General features: G+C 36.1%; 1 protein-coding gene across 4 annotated transcripts in view; it reads right to left on the reverse strand.

The window, feature by feature from the left end:
• LOC126977273 (octopamine receptor beta-2R) overlaps window positions 1-26,513 on the reverse strand; it is a 272,543-nt gene that overhangs the window by 69,309 nt on the left and 176,721 nt on the right. For all 4 annotated transcript variants that reach the window (XM_050826027.1, XM_050826030.1, XM_050826029.1 and 1 more), the window contains one exon: window positions 5,307-5,327. The gene's annotated coding sequence lies outside the window, so the exon portion shown is untranslated. The remainder of the gene's footprint in view (window positions 1-5,306; window positions 5,328-26,513) is intronic.

Below are 26,513 nucleotides of genomic sequence, written 5' to 3' on the forward strand. Positions count from 1 at the left end.
TTAAGAAATTGAATTGGAAAGCGTATTGTTATATTGATAGGTGATGTGCTTATAATAAATAAATCAAGATCCTTTTTTTTGAAGGATACTTTTATTAGCTCGAGCGCCAAGCGCCTCCGACAAAAAAATTGCGTGCGTACAAAGTACACAAGTCAGAAGAGAAACCTACATTCTGCATGAACCTCTAAACTTCATATGAAGTCCTGGTACGTGTTGCTAGTATGACACATGATTTCAACAGCTATGAAAGACATTACTATCACCGCTAAAATTTATTATAATATTATGTTCTCCTGGTGTCTATATAGTAACACGTCGTGCGAATGGCGTCAGAATGTAGGTATACTCGCGTCGTACATAAGACAATAATATCTTCTTCAACTATGATCGCCTGGTACCAAAACACTGAATAATGCTACCTACTTCATTATCTCCCATGTTAAATGTTATAATAATATATGTGTCTGCTCTTTTTATTGTCACTTTTTCGTTTCATCGACTTTCTGACAAATCACAACAATGTTAAAGAAGTTTACACTTAGATAAATAAAATAATGGTGAATTAATAAGTACAACTTGCGAACATCGTTGTTCGAGATAGATTGCGCAGAGTCAATATCGGCACTATGTATGTCTACATCGTTTGCCGATAGATGGTGATAGAACCAGTACTATGCATGTACTCTAAAACGCGCTTAAAGTATTTGTTTCCATATTGTTAGGATATTTAATATTTTTTTGTCAATTCAACTAGCAACTAGTAATAATATAAAGCTCCTGCTATTTTACTTAATTATTATTACTAGCTGCTAGTCGTAACAATAAACTATTATTCTTCTCTCCTACCCCGTTAAAGCACGGTAGGGAAATGCTGTTCGGGACTTCTCGTCCCATGCAGCAGGTTTCACTCGCCCCCCGTGGAGATTGACGGATCATTGGAGTTGGAGGGACTGCTTCGGTCTCCCTGCTGTCCTCTTTTTCTAAATAAATAGTTGTAATTGTTGGGGTTGCGGATGCTTCTCTTTGTGGTAATCTTTTCGAACTGAGGGAGTGCCTTAGCTCTGGTGTCAAGTCCGGTGAGTGATCGCCGGTTTACGCGGACTGAACCCTGGCAATCAGCCCCAAAGAAGACTGAGCGTGATCAGCCGGTATGGGCGCAAACACGTCACTTTTCATCCTCGTCTCGCATGAGATCGTGCGGGTAGCAGAGCCTGTCAGGTGGCCGCGCGTACCAGACGGTTGACGGCGACACGACGAATTTAGCCATCCTGGCTCTCTTAGGTCCGTCTGGATTGTCTGATTCCTCATGTACCATGGTGCGCCCGTTTTGCGGCGGAGGATCTTGCTCTGATCGGTTTGTAGCCCAGCAAGTAAAAGAAGCAGCTTTTTTTATTACGGCAGCTATTAGATGCTTAAGTGCATGACATTTTGACACTCAATGGCACCTTTCAAATTTTGTAACATACGCTTCGTGTTTTTTGGCATTGAAATTAATTAAATACAAAATACTTAAGGAGGACACTATGTGATCCCAAAGTACACAATATGTCAGAAGTAAAACCTGCTTTGTGCATGAACCTTTTTTTCAACCGATATGAGAGACATACCTATCACCGCTATCATATTTATGTTCTCCTGGTGTCTATGTAATACGTTGTGCGCATGACGTCAGTATTTAATAATTATTAAGATCTACTCGCGTCATACATAAGATAATCTCTTTTTCAACTATGATCGCCCGTTACTAAAACACTGTATAATGCTTTATATCTCATTTTCTCCCACTTTGAATCTTACGAATTTATGTGTTGTTTTATTTGTCTCGCTCTTTCGTTTCATCGACTTTCAAATCACAACTATGCTAAAGAAGTTTTCACTTCAAAAGCTTTCAGTTCAAACATTTATGATAATTACATAAAAATAGATGAAGTTGAATTAAATAGTTCACTATTTTTCAACCAATTCAATACATCTTCAAGGCTTCTTTGCAGCTACATTGATATCAGGTGACGCTTTATCTGCAGTAAAGTACACAAATAAAATGTGAAAAAAATTTATGAATGATGCGGGACTCAAACCCACGACCTCCGGCGTTCCGTGCAGATGCTCTAACCAACTGAGATAACCGTTCGAGTAACGTATCGTTATAAAATATTGTTTGCTTTGTTCAACTCTCAGGTTTTATTGTATTTGTGTATTTATCCTAGAACCCTCACGGTTATCACTTTAAAAAACATAAAATAATATACGTGAAGTAGTTGGACACCAATGTTGTTGTATTAAAATTCAAATATTTTTATTGGAGTTTACTCCTAAAGAGTCGATTTTCATATAAGACGCCTGGTATGAGTAAAATATGGAGAGTAAAACCTACGTATCAAATGGGAGAGTAACGTTTTTCTCATTTAAACAAAAACAGACTTTATCTGCTTACAAATAAGGCAACAATTAGCAGTGTATTTTCCTGTCGGCCACCTAGCGTTACTTTTGAAAATTATTTTATTTTGCAATAAGAAATGTTGTGGCTAATATACTTAAACTTTAAACTTTATTTGATGGCGTTGAACCACAGAAACCCCATAAAAGTTCAAATTAAAAACAAATAATACTAGATTAAACATCATCTAGTTTCACTTTCATAAACTGTTTCGTTTTTCCAAATCGAACACTGAATCTATAGAGTAATACGACAACATAACGGTTTTCGATAGATGGCGCTGATCACAGATTTTAATAATTAGGTACCTAACCATAAGAAAAATCACCATTAACTATGAAGTTATTTTTTTTTCAATATCTATTAATATCTAAGTATATTTTTTTTAATTAATACGCTTTTATTGTCTTCTGCTGTAAGTATGTCTGTTTGTAACCGACCCCATTGGACTTGATTTTGTTTAGTACCTATTCAAAGACAATCGTTCTTGAGGAGTAAACTCAAGTCGTGCGTCGGAGCTGACTCCCACATTTTTTACAAAATGTGATTCAAAATCACTTATTCAAAATTTTAAATCCTCAAAAACTACAGCCAATTCAAACTAGACTGCCTCAGAAGAACCTGACTTGAGAAGAACGGGCGCAAGAAACTTAGCGAGCTTTTTTTATTAAAATATGAATTACAATGTAATATCGTACAATAAACATTTACAATTAAAGAGCCTGAGGGTGATCGCTCCATTTCCAGTCTGTGGTATCATCAAGAAAATCGTCTATGTTATAGTAAACTCTTCCACACAAACGTTTTTTAACAATTCTTTTGTATAACGTAATAGTTTTGTTTTGAACATTTTCTGGGATTTTGTTGTAAAAGCATATACATCGCCCCACAAAAAAACTTACTAAATCGACTTAGCCGAGTAGTAGGCATTATATGTTTATGTCTGTTCCTGGTGTCAACATTATGGTGTTGCCTATAAACCTACATTACATTATCAAGAATATATTGAGAAACAACAGTGAAGTTACTAATTTCTTTGAATTTTTCTCTTTATAATTCTTTAGGGCTCGATTAATAAAAGAACAGCCCTCTTCTGCACCACAAAGATGATATTATCGGCTGCAATTAATATCATATTCGATTCAATATGATGCTTTAAAGTAATAGGTATCAACAAAGAACTCCTAAATCAAATTTCATTCACCATTACACGAAACGCAAATAGTTCTTTCAAATATTATTCAAATGGGAATTACTCCGCCGTCATATTCTATATCAATAACCTCCTTTATGATATCTCTTCCTCCCTAATTTACATGCGACGTATACTTTTTTCCGTCTCTGACATTTGCGAATATTATATAAGGATCATTGGTACGTCTACATAGACCGTGACAGCTGTAAACAATGCACGCACACTAACACAAAGTGACACACGAATCGGGAGTATAAGGGACTACGCGCACTTATTCAGCTCCATTCGCGTTTCGCTGAACGATTTTGGTCACACTTATACAGCTCTGCTTCTATCAGCCGCGTACGGCGTCGTAAGAATGAGAATAATAACTTTAAATCACGTCTGCACTCTTTAATCTTTGCGTGCATAATGATTACGTCAAATCAATGCAGGAACAATACAGGTCGTAACTTGTCGACAAGTAATCGCGAGCCATCCCTGTAAAGAGCTGTTCCGCCGCATTCGACGGCGAACAGTGCTGTACGCGGCCGAACGATAGCATTCGCATAATAAAAACACATTTATCCTCATTTTATGCTGGTTTCCTGCGAAAGCAGAATGGACGCGGAAAGCTGAATCGACGCGTACACGTCTCCATACAAAATTATTGTTTTCTATGGACAAAAGCTGAAAAGAACTGAATAAGTGCGCGTAGTCCCTAAGACGTAGCTTGTCATGTACCTACGCAAAAGTAACATTTCAGATTGAATTGAACTTTTGCACTCATAAGAAGCACCGATGACAGTACAATATTTTAAACAGTTTGCACTACTTTTATAAGCTTTATATTATGTGTGTGTGTGTGTAACGGAGACTTTGAACGTGAATATCAACCCGATTCCAAAATTCGGATCAATTTGCAATCTTTGCTTAAGGATTGGTCTCTCGCACTACCTAAGAACAATAGTTTTTTATCACGGCAACCGGTATCTTGAACTCAATGGCATCTATAAATTTTTTTAACATACGCTTTTTGTTATTTTACATTGAAATTAATAAAATACGAAATACTTACTGATGATATGTGATCCCAGTGTCTCTCTTATTTGTTGTAGTATTATTTTTACAACGTTTTACTACGCAACCCGGCATTTTGGTTTAAATTTTAAGCAAAGTTTAACAGAACATGTGGCACGTCAATGTCACACATTGTTCGAGACTGGCTCGAGTATTAGTCGCCCACTTGGGCGTAGTATTAGTTGCCGCACATTGCGACTTTGCGGTATCGAGATGGAGCGCAGCGGAGACCAATCCTTAATCTAAGCGTTAAGCACGTGATTGTCTAGCCTCGTGCCAGGTTTTGGTGAGTCAACATCCCCTGAGGATGCCTCGTGTAGAGGCGAAACACCTGCCGAATTGTTTGAAGACAAATATAGGCGGAGTTAACACTCAAGAAAACTCAAAACATTTGGATAATTATGGATTTCCGCAAAGTAACACCTACTTCAATAAATTTTCTAAGCGTTACACGTTGCAAAGACAAGAAACAGGCACATAAATCATGTAAAAAGCGTATTTAACTACCTTAGTACTGTCAGATGCATAATTCTCAAACCAATAAGTGAAATTTACCAATAATATTTCATTTCTTACTTCAGATAATATCTATGAAAGTACGCTATTTAAACTTACCGCTATTTTTGATGTAATAATCTGAAACAAATGTAAAACACATTATTTAAATAATAATCATAATTGAACAAAGAAAACAACCATTAAACAGCTTCTTAATCTATAAAATTAACTAAACACAATAGAACTAATTATTATTCAAAGTTTACTTTCATTATTAAAGGTATCTTAGTGGCTGTCATAAAACTGATTGACCATATCGTTTCGTACTAGTAAAAACTGTTTCACGAAAGAATAGTATTCTTCGTCTTTAGATCAGCGATACTTTATTTATTAATTAAATTCCGCCAACAAGGTATACACTTAAATAAACACAGTATAATACAAAAAAATAACATTCATATGGTAAGTGATGCCTCAATTATAGGCGAAAATGACATGCCTAAATTAAGCCACAAAATAAAATAAGAACTATAATCTTAATATATATAAATAACGTGTCACGTTGTTTGTCCGCGATGGACTCCTAAGCTAATGAACGGATTTTAATGGTGATTACTTCATGGAGTGCAGTTTGGTCCAACTTGAGAGATAGGATAGTTTTTATTTCGACTTAAGACCTATAATTATTTTTATTTTCAATATTTGTTTTGTATGGACATATTTTCTATGAGAGAAATTAGTGACGCACGGTTTGACAGTTCCGCTGTGAAACAATTACATTATAACAACAGGAAACATATTTTTCGAAATAATTCCTGATTTTATGAAATATTTTTGACAAAGTCATAAAAAAATCAGTATTTTATTAATTATGTACAGAACAACGTCTGCCGGGTCAGCTAATATACATATAAACTGGGACCTTTATTATATCGGAAGTTATCGATAGTGCTAATATATATTATATATCTACGAACACAATCCTAAATAGATTAACACAAAATAGACTGAGGTCATCCCTCCCTTGAAAGAACTTTAATATATTTTTTAAATTTGTGTAAGTTGTGATCAACTATGTCGACTTCATCGTGATGACTGTTATATTCCCTGGTATTCAACGGAGAGAAATAGTCTAAATTAGATCCTGCATAATTACAGAGAAATGGATTATATTTCTTACACGCTCTCGGTTGAGTTTTTGGAACAGCGAGGTTAAGTTTCGATATAAGATGAGGAGAATCAATAATATTATGTAGTAATTTAAAGAGGAACATACTGTCGGGCAAAGTTCTACGGGACTTAAGTGAGTTAAGGTGGAAATACTACAGTCTACCTGAATAAGAAGGAATTATTTTCGCTAGATTACAGCTATAAGATAAATGTCAGAGAAACCTCTTCTGAATTGAATTTTTTTATTATGAAATTAAGGGATGAGACTAGCAGGACGTTCAGCTGATGGTAATTGATACGCCCTAACCATTACAATGCAGTGCCGCTCAGGATTCTTGAAAAACCCAAAAATTCGGAGCGGCACTACAATTGTGCTCGTCGCCTTGACACATAAGATGTTAAGTCTCATTTGTCCAGTAATTTCACTAGCTACGGCGCCCTTCAGACTGAAACACAGTAATGTTTACACATTACTGTTTCACGGCAGAAATAGGCGCCGTTGTGGTACCCATAATCTAGCCGGCTTCCTGTGCAAAGGAGGCTCCCACTGGTAAAGCGTTCGTTATGTACATCGTGATGCGGGTTCCAAACGACCGTACAATATTCTACTTTAGGTGCGTGTACTTGAAATTACAAACTTAAACAAACTCGGTACATGATTGTGTTCAAATTCGATCAAGTGTTATATTATATTTACGTTATGACTGTAATGTGTGTATGGGTATGGTGAATGTGTTGTAAATATAACGATTGCGCATATAAGTTTTATATTCGTATAGCTTCGTTTCATTCATTTCATTCAGAATCAGGTGTACTTACGGTCTGCCAACTTTATCTGCAAATGCAAACTAAAGAAGCATATAAACATTTAACGTTCGAGCCTATTCTGAAACGAAATAAAAGTGAAGTATGTAAAATTCAAACACAGTTCATACTAGTTTAGCTGTCTTTGAGTTCCCTGTATTGTATGTAAATAATCTATCTATATACAGGGTGGCGCAATAGAACGTTAATATTTAAAATATTGATTAAAAAATAAATACAAAAGGTATAGTTAAAATAAAACTGAGGTATTATTAAGAAATAACTGAAGTTTATTTTTTAAAAATAACATCGTCTAAATGATGACCCTCTCTACGATGACACTCCTCTAATCGCAAACGGAAGTTATTGAAAACTTTCTTCAGTAATGCTGGTGTAATTGCTGCCATTTCACCACGGATATTCTCCTTGAGCTGATCGATGTTTTTCGGATTATTGCTGTAGACTTTGTTCTTGAGGTATCCCCACAAAAAAAAGTCAGGAGGCGTCACGTCTGGACTACGTGGGGGCCATGGGATATCACTTCTTTTCGAAATCAGTCTGCCAGGGAACATCTGTTTCACAACCGCCATGGAGTCATTTGATGTGTGACAGGTAGCTCCGTCTTGTTGAAACCAAGTCCTAGAATTCACTATTCTTGAATTTTCAAGCTCTGGAGCCAAAAAACCTTCCAACATCGCAACATAGCGTTCGGTTTTGCCCCCGCGCATTTTCAAAGAAAAACGGTCCAATTATTCCTCTACCAGAGATTGCTGCCCATACCGTCACTTTAGGACTATGCAGTGGCTTCTGATGCTTGAGTTTGGGATTCTCACTGTTCCAGTAACGACAATTTTGACGGTTTACGAACCCATTGATATGGAAGTGGGCCTCATCTGAGAAAAGGATATTGTCAAAATTGGAAAATCGATTAAGCATTTCATTAGCAAATGCGAGCCTTGCTCCGAAGTCAGACTCTTTCAATTTTTGTGTTAACTGCAGCTTGTAAGGATGCAGTTTAAGATCCAAGTTTAAAATGCGTTGCAAACTTCGTCTCGATAAGTGTAAGACAGACGATTTCTTGCGAGTAGACATTTGTGGATCTCCTCGTACAGAGTGCATAACTCTCTCAATATTGTCGTCGGTCCTAGATGTTCTTGGACGACCTTTTGCTTGTGGTTTAAACGTTGAACCAGTCTCTTCAACGCTGTACCCATATTTTAATTGAATTAGCTTTCGGAGCTTCACTAATATATATAAACGCCTAGTAACGATGTATGAACGAGGGTTCTCGTAAAATGCGTGCACGCAAAATGCGCGACGCTTTCCGTCGAAGTGACTCATAGTGACTAAAACTCCATGAGCCCGCCTAAAAAAGATGATGCAATATGCACGTTCTATTGCGCCACCCTGTATATAAAAATGAATTGCTGTTCGTTAGTCTCGCTAAAACTCGAGAACGGATAGACCGATTTGGCTAATTTTTGTCTTGAATTATTTGTGGAAGTCCAGGGAAGGTTTAAAAGGTTTGAATAAACATGAAGACGTTCAGAAATCAAATAAAAATTATAGTTTACAATGAATAACCAATTAGAATTTTTATATCTTTCTAACTTTCTGAGGAGGTAAAAAATAAACTTCCTTATAACACGGGTAGGTAACACTAAAAAAAATGATTCCTTTTGTTTGTTTTAAGTTTATTTTATACAAAAGTTAAGGTCTTTTATCTATCGATTGAGGCAGTACGAAGTCTGCCTGGTCAGCTAGTTAATAATATAATTTAGAAACATTTGTCACTTGTAATACTAGTATTAATTATTGTAATGTTTGGGAAATAAAGTTATTATTATTATTATTATTATTTACTGTTTTTTAAACAATTTTTTATTTTAAATACGATACCCCTCATTTGTCTATGGTTAATTATACAAATTTAAATTGTAACCACAGTTTTTGAACTATGCGGGAATCGAACCCGCGACCGCTCGGTTTCCGGCGAGTACTGTTTTTTTTCTGGGAAAGATAAAAACAAAACGCATCATATATTATATGGTATTGATGATAATAATATTTTTTCTTGTTAATTAAATAACTGTAATAGTACAAAATAGCCGTAATAAGATCTACCATTTTTGTAGGTGGCATTTCAATGTGGGGTTGCACTTCGCCTTTATACCACCTGTGTGGAAACCCGATAGAAATTGCGTGTTGCCCGAATTTAAAATTCATCAGTACCGTGTATTTTGTCTCTTTTCAGCTAAGTTATTAAGGCAGTGACAAAACACACTTGATCACGGATTATGAATTGATACGCCTTTTGGAATTCTGGATCTTAGAACGTCCGATTTTTCTAAGATTTCGCTGACGGGGTCAGAAAAATCTTAGCAGGCTGAAATTTTGTTAGTTGGACGGTGTTATGTAGGATACGAGATGTATGCGATTAGCTTCCGATCGACTGGGCCTTCTTTTTTAACCGACTTCAAAAAGGAGGCGGTTCTCAATTCTATGGGTATTTTTATGTATGTACACCGATTACGTTAAGATTAATGATCCGATTTACGTAATTCTTTAGTTCGATGCGGAAAAGATACCATAAGGTTCCATAAAAATTTTACATAGTTTGGCCTAGTAGTATTCATTTTATAAAAAATATTGTCTACTTGGATGATATAATTGTATTTGTGTACGGCTTTTATAGGAGTTTTCATTCCGGTTGATTATATATTATTACTATTAACTGACACTAAAAAGTAAAAAAATAAATAAAAACTATGTTTAAAAAAACCGACTTCAAAAACCGGAAAGTATAACATAACTATCTAATATCCCGCACAAAGTCACGCGTGGCGAGTGTAGGTACCTACTATTACATATGGCTTGGCACCGACTATCAAAGCTGTCAATATGTAGCACATATAAATAATAGTATTTTATTGATATGAAAGGAAAGGTTTGCATAAGAGATAAATTAAATTAAAATTTTTGTTATTTTATACTTAATTATCAGTTTTTGAAGTCAGTTTTTTTAAACGTAGTTTTTTTTATTGACATACTAATAGTTGGTAAGACTACATAAGATGACACCTAAGCAATTAAAAAACATCATGAATATGTTATACTAGGAGCTGACATATTTTGATAGTAAAATGTAAAACTATATTTATAATGAAGATAAAAAATGTATTTATGTTCTTATTAACCAGGGCTTTACAAAAGACGTAGCTATAGTATACTCGTTACTATAATTGAATAGGCCCAAATTATATCCTATTTGCCTTAATAACGTTAAGGCATTTCACACACGCATTAAATATAAGGGCTTTTTAACCAGTGTGTGTTGCCAGTGATGACATACGGAACGCAGACGTGGTCGCTAACTGTGGGCCTTATGAGGAAGCTCATAGTCTCTCAGAGGACAATGGAGAGGGCTATGCTCGGAGTTTCCCTGCGAGATCGAATCAGAAATGAGGAGATTCGTAGGAGAGCCAAAGTTACCTACATAGCCCAGATGGTTGCGAAACTAAAGTGGCAGTGGGCAGGGTACATAGCTCAACAGACAGATAGCCATTGGTGTTGGTAGGCCACAAGATAGACCGACGATCTGGTCAAGATCGCCGGAATGGTTGGATGATGGCAGCGCAGGACCGATCGTCATGGCGATGGGGATTGGTGGAAGCTTTTGTCCAACAGTAGACGTCTTCCGGCTGAAATATTTAAATATAACACAACGAGAGATGCTTATATCTTAGTATTTGGTCTACTATCTTAGAGTAGCGCTAGATGGCTCTAGATTTAAGGGATACAAACTCAAAAACTACTGCAGCCTTTTTCGTGTTGTTCTCATATATAAAGCGTTATTCTCGTGGAAGGTTTTTATATATAATTTGTTAAGTTTTAATATACATTAACGATATTTGTTGCCGCTGACGCTGTCTAAACCCTTTGAGATTTAATAAAATAATGTATGGTGGAATTGTGTATCTTATGTAGGCTTACAGAAAAGTTCACAATAGGTCTATCTCTTAAGGATAACATACTATATATTTCTTTTTAACACCAAACAAAATTGACAAGTAAAAGCTGCTCATACAAATACGATATTGATCCTAATCATTCATTACTAAATCATTCAGAAATACGTTTTTGTTTAATTTTTAGCTCATTAACTTTGATAACACACTTCCGATTGCTTTAAACTATGTTAGTCCTGATTACTAACATATTTTTTTTTTATTTACAGAACAGCATCTGTCTTTACAGATAGTAATATAATAATTATGAACGTGACAAAACAATTACTTGATAATACTGTGATTGCTCACAGTGTGCAACAAAAAACTGATTTTGTCTGAAATGCCTTTACTTTCGTTTAACGTTGCTTTAATCAAATGCTCGTAATTGAAGGTAATGTTACCAATTACATTCTTTACTTAATATTTTTATTCGAATATTAATATTATTAACACAATCATGCATTTAATTTATTATATGTATTTCATCGCGTTAGTATTCTGTTAAGGGAAAATGGTTAGAACTGATATAAACCAGTGCTGAAAGCCTTTGAAATTGAGAAAGTTGTAGAATCTTCTAGAAATGATATGCGTAGATGCCTATTTATCTAATTTAAGGAAAGTTATGCCTACGGAAAATTTTAGTCCATCAAAACTAAACATTTTGAACTATTTTCCATGGGAGTTGTTGTTTCGCCGGACCTTCTTCCTTTTCCAATAGGATTGATCCTAGATAAGTTTCTTATTTAATTTGATCCAAATCGAGTCTTTTCCCAAATACACAAAATATATTTAAGATGAGCATACGGGTCACCTGGTACTAAGTGATCATCGTCATCCGCACTCACTTCACAACCAGTGGAATCACAGGAACCTTGCCAGAGTTTTAGGGATTTTTGGGGTTAAGCGGTGCTGTAACGAGAACCATGTTGCATCGTCCAGGAAATTGTAATAAATTCCGGAACCAACAACAAATAGCATTAAGAGATTTTTATAGAAATAAACATTTGAAATGTTGCCACTCGATAATATTAAGTACGTACATAGGTTCGAATCCCGGTAGGTGCAAGCATTTATATGATGAATATGGATGTTTGTTTCCGAGTCATGGATGTTTAAATGTATTTATGTATGTTTAAGTAAGTATATTGTATTAAATATATCATTGCTTTGTAACCCATAACACAGGCTATACATGCTTAACTTGGTGCAAGATAATTTGTGTAAAAAGTGTGTCAATATTATTATTATTATTATTATTAGTGTGTGCCTAACACACTATTCAATATTCAAATCGGGTGTAATATTACATCTACGTAATCCCAATTTCAAAATGGCCTCTGGCCTACTAATCAAAGGATTTATTTATTAACGTGTTAGTCGTAATATTGTAATCTCGATATTGCAGCGATCGCCTCTAAGCTATTTAATTAAGTAGATTTATTTGTTCTTTTATAAAAAAAGGAAAGATCGGTTAAGTTTTCTGTACTAATTCTTCAACTGAGAACTGTCTGAGGTATTACTCTTACGATTAACTGGAATATTCTCACATTTAATAAGTGACTTAAACAAAAATATCAAGTTTTCATCAAATAGTGTTTATAACATTCAGGGAAACTAGTTGCAAATGTTGTGTAACTCAAAACGTTGCATGAAAATCTTTCCAAACACGTTAGTCGTTTGGCTGGCAATCTATTTCGAAAGTTTGCATTGGAAATTGTGTTCCTCTTTTTCAAACTGTATTTTGTTCGTCACATCTCCTAATGGAACTGGCTCTGTGATTTACAATTTCAATTGCCAGTACCAACGTTCCCCGTAAAACTTGTGTGTGCTTTTATAACACTTTTCAATTCTTTTTACACTCGCGTACGTGAAAACGAATGTGAAAAGCTAATCATAAGGTTGAAACCGGGAACAAACATTTTATGGGCTTTTGTGGGTGTATATGCCTTTAAAAACATGATCCCCGAAAATGTTCAAAACAAATGTATAACGAGATTCAAAAGAATTGTTATAAACGCTTATGTGGTAAACGTTACTATAGTTTTTACTTACTTTCTTAATGATACAACATATCAAAATATGTAATGGAGTAACCGTAGTCAGGCTTTTAACATTAATATCTTTATTGCCTTTTAAATAATTAAATTTACACTGTGTGTAAAGTTATGTTACAAAATAGCTCAAATATCCAATAATCAAATATGACGTATATGATTAAGAAGATTTACAAATCAAGCGTTATATTTCGGAAACCTATTATTAGTTAAATCTTAACTGTTAATTCGGCTAACACATAAGATACACACTGTTGAATGAACTACAAGTATATTGTTTATAATACTTACATTATTGAATGAACAAACAAAGGAGATGGACTAAAAATGATCGAAAGCGTACAAAAATAAATGTAAGTATTAAAAATAACAGTTTTTATATTTTTTTAAATAATTCTAGTAATAGAATATAAAAATTATTATCAAGTCAAAGTAATACAAAAACTATCTGAAAAATTTAAAGCGATTTCAAAAATCATTATCATCCAATACTTGATCATAGAGCGCTTTATTAAAAGCAATCTCGAGTTTTCCATTACAGTCCCGTATGTTCCTGTCGTTTTATGAATGCGGTTTAATTTACAGTTTAATTATTAAACTGTTTGAAAGTTACTTCTATTTGCCACCTTCCATTGGATTTCAAGGCATTTACGGGAAATGTGGTGTTAAGTTGTTCTTTTATAATTTAACATTGATATCTCAACTGAAATCGTTCTTAGTTAGAAGATGAAAGTATGTCTGCCCGATAATAGAGCGAATGCGATTCTTTTATATAAATTATATTTAAATTTAGTCCGTATGAGCTAATACCATTTTTTCCCGGATAAAATCCTGTTTAAATTTTAAGTTCTCGATTTATTTGTCACAATGTCGTTGGTTTGCTGTCTGACTCCAATAGTATTAATGTGCGAAGATTTAATATTATCCGTCATCACATTCTTGTATTTATAAAATTCTATCTTTTATATTATTCGTTGCAGCTTCATGTTTTATTACCTCTTCAAGTGATTTCGAATTATTTCTTACTTTATTTTGTGGTTTATCCTTCGTTTTATCTTTTGTTATGTTTATATTTTATGTAACTCCATTAATCTACTCACTATTCTCACTTACTACGCACACAATATTCTTTTGCACTTTTTTGGCCCTGTCTCTGATTATGCACAAGGTAGCACCGTTTGTCTATCTATCAGTTCCTTTTTCACATGAATGCTAGGAGTTACCAGGTTGTTATTTTTATACCATGTTCTTACGTTTGCAGTAGCTTGTAACTTTTTTATGAGAAAATGTGACGAAAAAGCAAAACGTTCACCTGACAGTTTCCAAGTAATATGTCCTTACAATACCGGTCAGGATTTTTATGAAACCCAAAATTCTGAGCAGCATTATTATCGCTTTTCCCATTGAGACATTAGATGATCTTTACATATAGTGGTGAATTCTTAAATGGCCATCCTGTAATTTTTTTTTTTTATAAATGTAAAAAGTGCATTTTGGTAAGTAATTCTTCATATAATTAAATATTTGCGTCTTTTTTACACTTTTTCGATTTTTAATAAAATAAGTAGGCTCATTAGATTTAAATGGGTCACTTATAACAAGCAGGAAGTAACCATGAATTATAAATTTCTAAGCCAACACATATAAACGCTTCCAATATTCACAGGCCATTTGTTAACAGAACACGCACAAATAAGCAACATGCTTAATTATGTACATTTTAAAATATAAGCCTCTCCGAAATAGCCAACAAATTAACAAGTACATACCTCACAACTGAACAAGAGAACTTTGCTGATAAAATTCGTTAACTAACTTGGGATAAAATGTTTCAGTTTCGACCCAGTTAAGAGAATCATCGCTTACTTAATTCAGCTTAATTGGAGTTAATTAAAGTGTCTCAACTGTTGTTAAAGCACCAGTAGTAGGCTTCTTTGCAAAGAATACCTTAAGCCTTACCAAGGTTACAGCGACCTTTTTTTCTCATCTGAGGTAATCTAAAATCAAAATCAAGACAAAAACTCTTTACCTTAAAAAAACTGAAAAATACTTATAGTTATTACAAATATAAAACGTAGATGAGTAGGCTATCAATAAATAAATTATTAAAACTTTCGTAAGGCATTGTTAACTTATTTATTAATACTGCTTTACTCACGTTTTATCGATGTGGGTACAGACTAGTTTCGGACCATTCAGAGGTTCTTCATCAGGGTGAATGAAGTGGGATCGCTTAATAGCGATAAGTAAAACGTACCGTACGAAGGAACTCCGAATGGTCTAAAACTAGTCGGTACCCACACTGATAAATAGTGAGTAAAGCTGTTTTAGTAAATGATCAGGTTGTCAGTAACCTATCCAATTAGTTAGGATATCATCCCCACCATCTGTGTGTGTGGCGGTCCTCCACAGTGCGGTTTTCAAGGAGCTTTCTTCCACGTACTACAAAGCTGTGGAATGCTTCCTTGTGCGGTGTTTCCTGGACGATACGACATGGGTACCTTCAAAAAAGCGCGTACACCTTCCTTAAAGGCCGGCAACGCTCTTGTGATTATTCTGGTGTTGCAAGAGAATGTGGGCGGCGGTGATCACTTAACACCAGGTGACCCGTACGCTCGTTTGTCCTGCTATTCCATAAAACAAATCATTCAAACGGCTGCCTATCTGTCTCGTCGCGATAAACTTGCAAACTACTGCACTGATTTTCATGTTGTTGTCACCAATCGATAGCGAGGTCCTCGAGAAAGGTCTAATATAATTTGTTAAGTTTTTGTATACATTTTTGTATACAATACCGATATTTGTTGGAGGTTTCGTAAAAAAATAAGCTGTCTGAGAGCTTTTAACGAAAGCACTGTCTTAACCTTTTGAGATATAACAAAATAATGTATTGTGAAATTGTGTATCTTATTCAAATCTACAGAAAAGTCCAAGATGGCGTATGTCATGGCTATATCTCTTATCTTCTTATATCCATTTTAATACCTTACGAAATTGTGAAAATTCAGCGGAGAAATATACAAGCTCTTTACAAAAATACGATATTCATCTTTATCATTTTATTACTACACTAGCGGACCCGACAGACGTTGTCCAGTACACTCGTGTTAAATTTGAAAAATAGGTCCAGAACGCGTCCGATCGCTGCTAAATTCAAAGTGCTATTAAATCTGTAATATCTTCGAAAATATATTCATTTAAATCATATGCTGTAAAGTGCCATATAGATCTATATTAAATCAACAATGTATTTAAGGTATTTAATTAGATAAGGATTATTGCTGTATTGGTTAAAATCGCTTCCAAAATTAGCCATTATTTGTCGTAAAAAGTAAATGACAAAAAAAATTATTGTGGGATATCCATAAGAGATAGACATATACCATAGTGGACTTTTCTGTAGACCTTTTCAATGTGTACAATACTTAGTACATTATTTTGATAAATCTCGTAGGGTTCCGCCGGCGTTTGCAATGTAAGCGGATAAAAATGTTATTATTTACGACATCTCATTAGAAACCTCAAAAATAACAATATTTCTCCACTATTTAATGGATGTTATTATACTCGTACATATAAACCTTCCTCTTCAATCACTCTATTAAAAAACCCGCATCAAAATCCATTGCGTAGTTTTAAAGATTTAAGCATACATAGGGATATAGGGTCAGAGAAAGCGACTTTGTTTTATACTATGTAGTGATAGTACAAATTATTATGATTTCATTCAGAAATACGCTTTTGTTTCATTTTTAACTCATTAATACGGCTTTACTCACGATTTATCGGTGGGGGTACCGACTAGTTTCGGACCATTCGGAGGTTCACCAATGACTTTGATTACCCATTTCCGATGGCCCAGACAGACAGGACGGCGTCTGTCGGGTCAGCTAGTTATAAATGTATATAATAATAATAATAAAAAATATTTTCTTCAATAAGGTATAAAAGTGTACTCTATCCCCAAATACAATGTCAATATCATAAGAATTATAATTTATTTTGTCTTTCATATTGTAGCAATCACAGGTAGCAGTGTCTATTCCATTGAAGCGGTAGAATGGAATCGTACAATCAACACAACTTTATAGGAAAATCAATATTTGCCTTAATAGTAACTTTGGGATAGAAGGATAGAAGAAAGGCCTATCGCAAAGAAAGTTAATGTCTTGTAAGGAGATTAGCTTTGCAAACGAATTGTACGAAGCCCAGTTAGCGTTTATTGTTTCTACGTGAGCGCTTCTTATGGGGTTAGGGTGTGGTCCAACGTATAAGCCATAAGCGATTATTTTATTATAAGAAGTGACAAGACGAGCGAGATGGTAATCTATTGCTTTCCTACATAACAAGGGGAAAATGGCGCACTAGATAAAACCTCTAGTAATAATAATTAAATTATATGATAACTAGCTGACCCAGCAAACGTTGTATTGCCGATTTAAAATCGCGATACAAAAGTAACTGTTGATCGTAGATGGGTGAAAATTTGAAGTTGTACGTATTTTTTAATGCAGGTTCATAATCAAACAAATTAAAAAAAAAATGTCAAAATAATAAAAAATTTCGTGTGGACCACCCTTAACATATAGGATGACAAATAGATGTTGTCCGATTCTCAGACCTACCCAATTTCATGAGAATCGGTCAAGCCGTTTCGGAGGAGTTCAATGTTTAACACCATGACACGAGAATTTTATATATTAGATAACAAATATAAATGGCCAGTAGCCCATTACATTAATCCACAGAAAAAAAAAATCGCTTTTAAATTAATCAAAATTAAAATCTAAATGAAATGAAATTAATTAATTGTATAAATTTTTGAAAAAGTTTTTAGCACAGTACGAATCGCCAATAATTCATCATACAAATATTTGATTTATTATAAGTCATAAATAAACATTACAAAGCCATACATTAGTAATATCATAAAAACATTAGTTTTTACAAAAGGCATAAAAGGCATTTATTTTCTCAAAATTGATTCCTTTGGAATTCTTTTTGATGTCATTTCTTATACTACGAGATACTACTACCGCTTCGGAAACAAATGTCGCTCTGAGAGAGAAGAAGCGGCGCAATAAACTCTCCCAGCATTCTTTTTTTTGCGCTCTTTTCAATAAAATTAAATAAAAATTAAAAAAAAAAATAAATTAAAAAATTAAACATACCAAAAAGAGGACACTGTCAGTAAATTTTGCCAACACCCATCTGTGGTCGCTAACTATGGGCCTGATTGTCGCTCAGAGGGCAATGGAGAGGGCTATGGTCAGAGTTTCTCTTCGAGATCGAATCAGAATGAGAAGATAGGAGAACCAAAGTCACTGACATAGTCCAGGATGCGAAAATTAAGTGGCAGTGAGCTGGGCACACAGCTCGACGGACAGATGACCGTTGGGGCAGTAAAGTCCACGTAAGATGGAAGAGACACAAGATGGACTAACGATCTGGTCAAGATCGGAGTTGGTTGGATGAGGGCAGCGCTAAACCGATCGTCATGGATCTTTGGGGAAGGCCTTCATCCAGCATTAGACGTCTTTCGGCTGAAATGGATCTAGAGATAATATAAATACGTGTAAATGTTTCACTATGAAGTATTTTGTTAGTAGTCTCAGTTTTTATATTTGATACAAGAACTACCTTTATCGGTAAAAGCCTCCTCCATTAATTTCCACTGGTTCCTATCTCTTGTAATGCTTGTACACAACCTGCTGTTTCTACTATTTCTTATTAGGCCTGCCTAGATTTTGTTTTTCGTCTATTGTTCCTTATGTATATGTCCAGTCCGTTTCCATTTTAAACGTACAAACGAGATTGTCGGATCTTTTGCTTTCCTTTTCTTTCTTATTGTAATATAAATAATTTTGTGTCTTAGTCTTATCCCCATATAATTTCTCTCAATACCTCTCTTTCAATTTTACATTTAATTTTATCTAAGTTTCTATCGGTCAGTCTATATCTGGCAGGCGTAAGTTATTCATGGCATTAAACAGGTCAAGGTCACGAAACGTCGCCTTAAATTTACTAGTGAGGCTAGGGAGGCTCTTTTGGACAGGATGCCGGCTAGATTATGGGTATCACAACGGCACCTATTGCTGCCGTGAAGCAGTAATGTGCAAACATTATTGTATTTCGGTCTGAAGAGCGTCGTAGCTGGTGAAATCAGTGGGCAATTAAGTCTTAACATCTCAAGGTGACGAGCGCTATTGTAGTGCCGCTCAGAATTTTTGGGGTTTTTAGATAAAGGTTTTCAGAAGAATCCTGAGCAGCATTACATTGTAATGGGTAGGGCGTGTCAATTACAATCATCTGAACGTCCTGCTTGTCTCGTCCATTATTTTCATTAAAAAAATTAAATAATAATAATAATAAAGCTATAATTAAACGCGTTTAAATAATTTAAAAAGTATTTAAAATAAAAACATAATTATCCGCGTCAGTACATAACATGAGTGTTAGAATACAGTATCAACACCTGAGTACAGATTGACAATAAAAGGGTGTCATGTTGCTTCGTAGAGACATTTTCTCATTAAGTAATAATATATTTCATGCTAGCTGTCTAGAATGACATCTCATCAAGTCAAAAATAAAGTCGAAATGTTTTCGGCTTGGTGTTATATTATTCATGCTACAGAGGCGTGAAGGAAGATTTGTGAATGAAAATGTAAACTAAAAATAGATAAAGCATTTAATAATTTGGTTGGGATCAGTATAACTTTTAATATTGTACAAGTATTTCTTTTAAAGACGATTAAAGGACGTTACGAAGAAGTGTTGGCCGATGCCTCTCTCCCTCTGCACTATACTTATTTATAAATTTATTAAATTTTGAGTTTTTTTGGCTAAAGCATACCATAAATATTTAAATATTATAATTAATTTATCACACATTACTGCCACGATAGTTTTCACGGAAAAAAATCTAAGAAGTTCATAATATCAGTGTTAGGAATTTACGTCCTAACGTTTGCTGAGAACTTTCCTTTTTGCGAATCGCGGTGCTGCCTTGTTTGTTATCATTCTAAGTTATTAAAATAATCCTTCCATGTTTTTATAGAATTAATATATTTTTTTTTTGTTTTCTAACATTTGTATTGTTATATTTTCTTTTATTCATATAATTTGTTTCTATCCGGGATATGCCGGGAGAAACTTGTGTCTTCTATCGAGTCCTCTCTTGAGAAGGTCGCAGAATGGGGTAAATTGAACCTTGTCCAATTTAACCCCCAGAAGACTCAAGTTTGCGCGTTTACCACTAAAAAAACCCCATTTGTCGCATCACCGCTCTCCGACAACACTTCCGTAAGAGCCTCGCCTAGTATCGGAATACTGGGTCTTGAAATCTCGAGCGATTGCCAATTCCGTGGCCAAAGGAGGGCAAAGCCAAATTGGCTTCAAAGAAACTGGGCGTCATTAATAGAGCACGGCAATACTTCAAGCCGGCCCACATTAGAATGTGCTTTGTACAGCGCTAGAGCGCTGTACAAAGCGCAGGTCCGGCCACACATGGAATATTGCTGTCATCTCTGGTCTGGCGCACCCCAGTATCAGCTCGATCCATTTGACCGCGTGCAATGCAGAGCAGCTCGAATTGTCGGGGGCCCAGTACTCTGTGAACAGCTGGATCCCTTGGCGTTGCGTAGAGACGTCGCTTCATTGTGTGTCTTCTACCGCATTTATCACGGGGAGTGTTCCGAAGAGCTGTTTTACCTAATTCCTGCCGCCGAATTCCACCTTCGCACGACGCGCCACAAGTGAGGATATCATCCTCACCATCTGGATGTGTGGCGGTCCTCCACAGTGCGGTTTACAAGGAGCTTTCTTTCACGTACTACAAAGCTGTCGAATGAACTTCCTTGTGCGGTGTTCCCGGGACGATACGACATGGGTACCTTCAAAAAAATCGCGTACACCTTCCTTAAAGGCCGGCAACGCTCCTGTGATTCCTCTGGTGTTGCAAGAGAGTATGGGCGGCGGTGATCACTTAACAACAGGTGACCCGTACGATCCTTTGTCCTCCTATTCCATAAAAAAAAACTATTTTATTTGCAAAAAAAATTGTGGCAGTTTTCGCATGTGAAGCATAGATAATATAATAAATAATTAACTAGTTATTTTAATAAAATAGCGAGTAAATAGTAATCATTTTTAGAAAGTAACACTGCCAACAAATAATAAGATAAATCCACGGTAACTACGTAATACGTCTCAATACTGCAATTTGTATTCATAATATATTTCACATTGCTGCAGCCATATTTTTGCGATAGTGCGATTTTTTTTTGATACGCAAATTCAAAAGCAAATCGTAATTACGAAAGCCTAATTTAATTTATATTAGTTTTTTAGATATGAAAAATATACTGATCATACTAAGCAGGTGTCCTACGATATAAAACGATTTTCAATATGCTAACTGCTACCTAAGTATGTGGACAAACGTTTAATTATTATTCGTAATATTTCCTGAGTACGGAATGACGAATTCATACTCGAATGAATCCGCATATTTTAATATATTAAATTCGCGTAGGTTTTTTCTTTACTTTAAATTCTGCAGTTAAACTCAGTACCTACGTGCAAACCTCCATATCGGTTTTAAAGTTTAGAGTTAAAACCAGATTGATTTATAATTTCGTTTGTGGTATAAGCATTGATGGGGTGTGTGTCTATGCGTACTTATCGAATCTTATAAATATACGTTCGAAGGATTTTTGCCTAAAGTGTTGGGAATACCTCGCCTTAACCGAACAAATCCTCAAGAGTCAAAACATTCTTGTTTAGAAGGTAGACTTGTGCGGTGACGTGCTCAGAAAATATAAAATTAATTCTTTAATTTGTCAAATGACCCGCCGGTGATGATAGGAGGAATGAAACCATTCTTAATCGGTATATTCAACGAAACCTTTAAAATGAACTTAAAACCACTTAACAATCCAATAATTATCAGTAAAAAAAGCGAATATAAAGTAGTCGATGGGTATAAAATGTTAAACTCGCGTCAGGATACGTGATACCTGATCGAAAATTCATAAGATAGTCGTTGAAACTGTGAATGAAAGTTGATTTTTCTGAGAGATAAACTTATTAATGTCAAATAATTGTAATAGTTGTGAAGTGTTAATTTTTTATTTTATACTAGCTGACCCGACAGACGTTGTTCTGTATATAATAAATAAAATAATGTTTTTATATGAATTTGTAAATAATATATCATAACATCAAAAATTAATTCTTACAACAGAACTGTCAAACCGTGCGTCAATAAACACTCATCATAGAAATTATGTATGGACACATGAAAGGAAAAACAAATTTGTTGTTTTTATTTAATTTAGCAGCATTTTCCTATTTATTCACCTTTTAAACCTTCCCTGGACTTCCACAAATAATTCAAGACCTAAATTGGCCAAATCGGTCCAGCCGTTCTCGAGTTTTAGCGAGACTAACGAACAGCAATTCTTTTTTATATATATAGATAGATAGATAGATAAATGGTCATTATTGTGTACGATAGCGCAATAAATGAATATTGCATTTAACAACATAAATAGTACTTAAAAATAAATCAATTCTTGCGAAAATATTCCCTAAGCATTCCAAAATATTTAAAAATGCACAACGTCAATGATCAAGTTTTCACTTCTTTCGGCTCTCCTGGAGTGCCAGCTACTACTACCAGTTTATCTTTTGACATAATATTCTCAATTATAATATACCTCTTAAATTATTATTTTTGTTCACTGAAGATAAGAAATTATGACCTTTTTAGTGTCCTTCGAATGTAATAAAAATATTTGAATTTGGTTGCCACAATGGAATTGATTGTGGGTATTATAAAGTCTTGATACTTAAAGATAAGATAGATCCTAAACCTTTTATAGGCTAAAATTAAAAGGTCTGGAAGTTCAAAGCTTTCTGCTAACCAAAGGAAAACTTAATCCCTATGTCATACCACCAATTTCCATCTTGTAAATAATATAAAATAAATAAATAAATAAATCCTTTATTTTGCTAGAAAACATGTAACAATGGGTGTAAATAGTTTTAATGTATCAATGTTATCATAATTTTAGTTATTATTATAATTGATTTAACATTAACAAACTCTATATTTTGAGCACTTAGGTAAATTTAAATTATAATTATTATTTTTAAATGTCATTGTAATGTGTCAACAATTCATGTATGGAATAAGAACATTTCTGTTTAAGCCATGTAAAAAGATCCTTTTTAAATCGTTGGACGGTAATACGCGTAAGCTTGGAGGGAGTTAATTAAATATTTTTATACACATGACATAGCTACATTTTCCGTAGGATGCATTATTAAATTTTCGTGCAATCACCAGTCTGTCACCGTTTCTTGTGTTTCTCGGAGGAAGGAAATCAAAAGACAAATTATGGCATGTGGATAATATAATATTTAATTTTTGTTTATATTCACTTAAATCAAATTTAAATGATCAAACTTTCTTCGACTCCAAACAATATTCAACTTTATATTTAAGACCGTGGGGCATATAATTACATCCATTTAAAACACTAAGGATTGTTACCTTAAACATATGCCCTGTACTTTTCCCGGGGCGTAAAAAGAATAGGGGAGTCCCAGGCCCATGGATGTCGTAAGAGGCGACTAAGGTCTTTTTAGAAGTGGGAGAGTCACGCTGCCGTCTTTTGACGTCAGCACAATCGGGCCAGACTCTTCCGGGTTAATTACCACACTCATACACATTACGCACAGAATACCGGCGTGAAGTAGCGGCCTAGTGCCGCTATGTTTCGCATAGGTTAGTGTCGAGGAACGGTGGCCATTCCCCCTCCCCCTCCACCCGAATATGACAGCGGTACTAAAAAAGATTTTACCCCAGGAGGGTACCGGCTCTACCAGAGTTGGAGAATCCCTCCCCGGGCACTCTAGCTCGGGCTGCCCTTCGTATTCTGGGGAGGGCACAGAACCGCGCATGACCAAGGACAAACGAGGCAGTATCACCACGGCACCCCGCTCCACACTTAAATTGGACTTTTGCAATATCAGGGGAATTCATTCCAATTTAAACGCCGTCCACCACCACCTTGAGACGGCGCAGCCGGCCTTGTGTTTCCTTACTGAGACGCAGATATCTCGACCTAGCGATACGTCATATTTAACGTACCCCGGGTTTTGTACCCTTTGAGCACAATTTTTTGCCTCATGCCGGGGTATGTGTGTACGTTATGGAGGATATCTGCTGTCGCCGTCTCGGCAATTTTGAGGGTCCGCGTAGATTTAGAGGACCGCGTCCGCATCTATGCGTGTGTCTACAGGTCCCATAGTGGTAATACAGAAACCGATCATCTCATGGGCTGCGTTCAAGCGGCAATTGACGACGTACTTGCACAGATCCCCTCCGCTGAAATCGTAGTCATGGGTGATTTCAACGGGCACAATGCCGCAATGGCTTGGATCACGTACCACAGACTACGCAGGGCGATCTGTGCATAATTTTTCATTGGCGTATGGTCTGTCCCAATTGGTTGAGTCGCCAACGCGGCTCCCGGATGTGGATAGCGACATGCCATCCTTATTGGATCTTCTGCTGACTACACATCCCGATGGTTACCAGGTCTTTGTCGATGCCCCTCTCGGAACGTCCGACCATTGCTTGGTCAGGAGTGTAGTGCGCGTTTGGCACTACAAGTCAGCAGATTGGGATAGGATGCGTTCCTTTTTTGCATCCTACCCTTGGGGCAGGGTTTGTTTCCCTTCGGATGATCCTAGTGCCTGCGCCGTTGCAGTAGCCGATGTGATACTACAGGGTATGGATATTTTTATACCAAACTCTGTAGTACCCATCGGTAGCAGATCACAGCCCTGGTTCGATGCGTCAGTTAAAGCAGCATCTGACTGCAAAAAACAGGCGTATCGAACTTGGGTTGCGGCGCTGGGCACAAAGGATCCGAACTGCACAGTTCTTAAGAGGAAATACAACCGTGCCTCCAGATTTTTTAAGCGGCAAATCGCCCGTGCAAAGTCAAAACACGTCGTCAAAATCGGCGAGCAGCTTTCCAGTTACCCGACCGGAACACGCAAGTTCTGGTCGTTGTCGAAAGCTGCTTTTGGTATCTTCAGCCAGCCGTCCATGCCGCCGTTGCACATGAGGAATAACACCCTGGCCCATACGGCAAAAGAGAAAGCCGATCTCCTGTGCGCTCTTTTCGCCTCCAACTCGACTCTTGACGACAACGGAAAAACACCGCCGACCATCCCGCGGTGTCAGAGCTCTATGCCTGAAGTACAGTTCAGACAGAAAACTGTTAGGCGAGCTCTGTTATCGTTGGAGGTCAGGAAGACGAGCGGGCCGGACTGTGGAGGACCGCCACAGATCCAGATGGTGGCCAAGATAATATTCTAATTTGTGTCGTGTCGTGCGAAAGTGGAATTCGGCGGCAGGAATCAGGTGAAACAGCTCTTCGGAACACTCCCCGTGATACATGCAGTAGAAGACACACAATGAAGCGACGTGTTTCGTTTTATCGATGTATTGATGCATTTTTTCACATTTAACCTTTTCTTTTATTTTTTTTATGGAATAGGAGGACAAACGAGCGTACGGGTCACCTGACGTTAAGTGATCACCGCCGCCCACATTCTCTTGCAACACCAGAGGAATCACAAGAGCGTTGCCGGCCTTTAAGGAAGGTATACGCGCTTTTTTTGAAGGTACCCATGTCGTATCGTCCCGGAAACACCGCACAAGGAAGCTCATTCCACAGCTTTGTAGTACGTGGAAGAAAGCTACTTGAAAACTGCACTGTGGAGGACCGCCACACATCCAGATGGTGGGGATGATATCCTAACTTGTGGCGTGTCGTGCGAAGGTGGGATTCGGCGGCAGGAATCAGGTTGAACAGCTCTTCGGAACACTACCCGTGATAAATGCGGTAGAAGACACACAATGAAGCGACGTCTCTACGCAACGTCAAGTGGTCCAGCCGACCACAGAGCACTGGGTGCGGCCCTTTCCGAGGCAAAAGTGAAAGAGTCCTAAAAGATTGTATAAGTGATTTGAATAAAATATATTTCAGTAGTAAATAGCGTTGAACTTAAAATATTCCTAACGCACTATCTGAATCAAAGGAATCTTTCCCTTTTTATGCATTAATACCATTAATAACACCAACAAACCTAAACCTTCCTAACGATCAGCTGAAAACACGCCATTAGAGACTAAAGACCAAAAATAATCTCCTTTCCCAACCAAAATATCACGCGATATCAAATCTTCATTTTCGTAAAAC

This window comes from Leptidea sinapis, chromosome 44, assembly GCF_905404315.1.
Source record: "Leptidea sinapis chromosome 44, ilLepSina1.1, whole genome shotgun sequence".
Lineage (NCBI taxonomy): Eukaryota > Metazoa > Arthropoda > Insecta > Lepidoptera > Pieridae > Leptidea > Leptidea sinapis.